Here is a 3,767-nt window from a genome sequence, read left to right on the forward strand (position 1 = left end):
AGCGGCATTCTTTTTTGGAGAATATGCTTCATATGTTGGTGTGATTATAAAGGTGAGTTCCTCCCACCCCATCAACCTTTTTAGACAGAAAAAATTTAAAGAATAGCAAAAAAAAAAAAAAAAAGTTAAATTGTAGTGTATAATAAAGTGAGCAAGCACTATTTGTTGTCCAGACAAAATTTGTTCCCTCCTTTTTTTTTTTTTTTTTTTTTTTTTTTTTACAGAGACAGAGAGAGAGTCAGAGAGAGGGATAGACAGGGACAGACAGGAATGGAGAGATGAGAAGCATCAATCATTAGTTTTTTGTTGTGCATTGTGACACCTTAGTTGCTCATTGATTGCTTTCTCATATGTGCCTTGACTGTGGGGCTACAGCAGACCGAGTAACCCCTTGCTGGAGCCAGTGACCTTGGGTCTAAGCTGGTGAGCTTTGCTCAAACCAGATGAGCCCGTGCTCAAGCTGGCAACCTTGGGGTCTTGAACCTGGGTCCTCTGAATCCCAGTCTGACGCTCTATCCACTGCGCCACCACCTGGTCAGGTTCCTCCTTTTTCTTTTTAAACATTTAGATTTCATTTATCAGAAAGAGAAGGCCTGCACATTAAGTTAATGATTTTAAACCACTCTGAAGACTTACATGCCTCTTACCTAATGTTATAATTGTGTCATATTACTTAGGTTCAAGTTCTTCCTTCAAAGAGTCATCAGAATAATATAGATTGAAGAGTCTTTCAAAACTTGTCATCTCTTGCTGCTGAGTATCCATCATAATTTGTTTTTGTAACATAGCCATTTCTTTTATAGGTTTATTTTGTGCACCAGTAAGTACAGTATTATGATTCTTCTCTAAGTCCTCCACACTCTTTATGACCTGCTCATATAACTGTTTATTTTCAGTCTCTCGCTCTGAACAACTCTAGATTGTTGAAAAAACTTTTGTTCCTGTCGCAACAACAAATTAGCTAGTTTTTCTTTTTGTTCCACAGCTTTCTGCCTATCTATCTTCCAAAGTCAGAAACTGTTGGAAATATTTTTGGTTAAGCTTCTACCTTTGATCCTGTTGGGTTTTCCAAATATGTTCAACTTTCTGATCACTGCTTTTGAGAGAAGCCCTGGTATACATTGCTCATCTTTTTCTCTTTGCAAGAAGAATGTTGTTAATGTCAGCTCCACATTATTCTAGCATATTCTGTACTTCACCCCACTCCCCATATCTTCAACTATTTCTTCAGAACTCCTTTTCTTTCTAGGCTTTATCATTACTGGAGTCTTCAGGTCAGTAACATCTTCCTCTGAAACACTCAGTTCTTTTTAATCTTCTTTCTCAAAGTCAAAGGCTCTTACAACCTGTCCTTCCCTTGACGTCTTCTCGGATTTCCTGGTCTGTTTTCTTCCAGAAGGTGCCATATTTAGATGTATTCTGACAGAGATAACTGCTTTGCTGCCACAATGCTCATCTTATTGCTTTCTTCTTTCATACTAATAAAATCCTGATTATTTACATCACTATCCGTGCATGATTGGGCATATCCTTAGCTCAAGAGTAAATCTTGACCATCTAAGTCTGTGATGCGTGAGAAGTGGAGCTGCCTGTAGATATTTGAAGGAGGTTTGCTTAAAAGCTCTGGGAGAGGGTTTCTTTTCTTTTAAAAAGATGAAACTGGGTAAAACAACCTTTCTCTGTAATTTTCAATGCTGTGTTGAGTTCTGATGCTGCAAATATTTTATGAAGAGTGGTAGTCTGAGAAGCAAGGCAACATGGTAAGAATGGCAAAGAAGAAAGCCAAACCAGAAGGAAGCAGGGTATTTGATGGCATCATTGAACCTTTAATTGTCTACAGACTCTCTTTCTCTGGACTTCATGTATGAGATAGTTATCATCGTTATGATTTATCCACTTTGAATATGGTTTTCTATACTCATAAAAGTGTCCTGATATGTAAAGTAACAAGAATTTGACTCTTTCTCTGAGGAATGGAATAGAAAGCCACTTTGAGAGATATGGAATTATGGAAAAACATCTTACAAAATAGTTGGGGGGAGCCCTACCAGGCAGTGGCACAGTGGATAGAGAGTTGGACTGGGATGTGGTGGACCCGGGTTCGAGACCCCGAGGTCACCAGCTTGAGCGTGGGCTCATCGGCTTTGAGCAAGGCTCACCAGCTTAGACCCAAGGTTGCCGGCTCAAGCAAGGGGTCACTCGGTCTGCTGTATCCCCCCAGTCAAGGCACATATGAGAAATAAATCAATGGACAACTAAGGAACTGCAACGAAGAATTGATGTTTCTCATCTCTCTCTCCCTTCCTGTCTCTCTGTCCCTATCTGTCCCTCTCTCTGACTCTCTCTGTCTCTGCCACAAAAAAACAAAAACAAAAAAAACATAGTTGGGGGTTGGGGAAGGAATAGATGAGCAAGAAGTCAGCAACAAGATCTCGGGGAGGGTTCCCAGGGATAACTTTCATACGGCAGCAGTGGCTGGGCACTTTCTGTGCTGAGAGCTCACATGCTGTCTGTAACCCACATTTTAATATAACTCAGAAAATCAACAACAACTGTATGTTATTGGTGCTCTGAGAAATATAAAAGTATCTAGGACAGGAACCACCATAACAAGCTAAGAATTTTTAGATTTGCTGATAACCTGATCACCAGGAGAAATATATCTCACCACACAAATTTTTCAAGAAATTGGAAAGGTAGATACACACACACAAACACGCACATATGTATATACATATATATACATACAATTTTTTTACAAAAATTAAAAGATAGTACATTACTACATCAAAATTATAAAAATCTTTATATATTACTATATAGTAGGATAAATAACATTTAGAAATGTATAATATATTATATATTATAATATGTAGTATATTATATATTATTTGCCAAAGGTGGAGATCCACTTTCTCAAACCTCCTCAAGGGCTTTGCCCTCCTGCTGTATCCTCCTCCCCCACCATTATCTTCTCAGTCATGTAATACCTTTCCCTAGGCCAGCTGCTGTAGAACCCAGAGTTCACCTTTTTCAAAATGGGGAATTCTTAGACTTAAAATCAGTTCACTGGAGACCTGGGAATGGCTGAAGGTGGAATATTTTCTCCCAGGCTCTTTGACTCTTTGGTTGAAAAAAAGGTGTGTGTGTGTGTGTGTGTGTGTGTGAGAGAGAGAGAGAGAGAGAGAGAGAGAGAGAGAGAGAGACTCTTGCATTTCCCTCTACTATCTTTTTATTTAGGTTGTGGGTGTGAGGTCATTGTAGGTATTATGATGATGGGAGAACGGATTTTGTTGTCTTTGAAATAAGAGCTTCTTTTTTTTTCTCCTATTGTCCCTGAACTTTGTATCTGCGAGCTTGATCATCAGGCCATGGCCTGCCAAATTGTAAAACCTGGACATATTAAATGACTCCCCAGCCAAAGCCTCTCTGTCTCTGGGGAACTGCTTTATTCAAAGAGAAGAAGGTGGAGAGATGGGAGTTGGTGGTTAGTTTTTCAGTTTTATCAAATAAAGTAGAATCTAAGGATAATTTTTAAATTATTAAGATATAATACTATATATAATACATAAAATTAAATTATATAATATATATCCACTAGGATAAACTACAAATATTAACATAACTTATTTAAATTTAAATCAAGGAATGGCATTCAATATGCAAAGATTCAGATTATGTGATGTGGATAATGTAAGCTGAAGAAGACACGGCTCCTGTGCTTCAGGAGCTCACAGAGCAATGAGGAAGGCAAACACATGCATGAC

General features: G+C 38.4%; 1 pseudogene; it reads right to left on the reverse strand.

The window, feature by feature from the left end:
* Positions 1-703: 703 nt before the first annotated feature.
* On the reverse strand, positions 704-1,406 carry LOC136320077 (synaptonemal complex protein 3 pseudogene; annotated as a pseudogene).
* Positions 1,407-3,767: the final 2,361 nt, after the last annotated feature.

This window comes from Saccopteryx bilineata, chromosome 1 (assembly GCF_036850765.1).
Source record: "Saccopteryx bilineata isolate mSacBil1 chromosome 1, mSacBil1_pri_phased_curated, whole genome shotgun sequence".
Classification (NCBI taxonomy): domain Eukaryota; kingdom Metazoa; phylum Chordata; class Mammalia; order Chiroptera; family Emballonuridae; genus Saccopteryx; species Saccopteryx bilineata.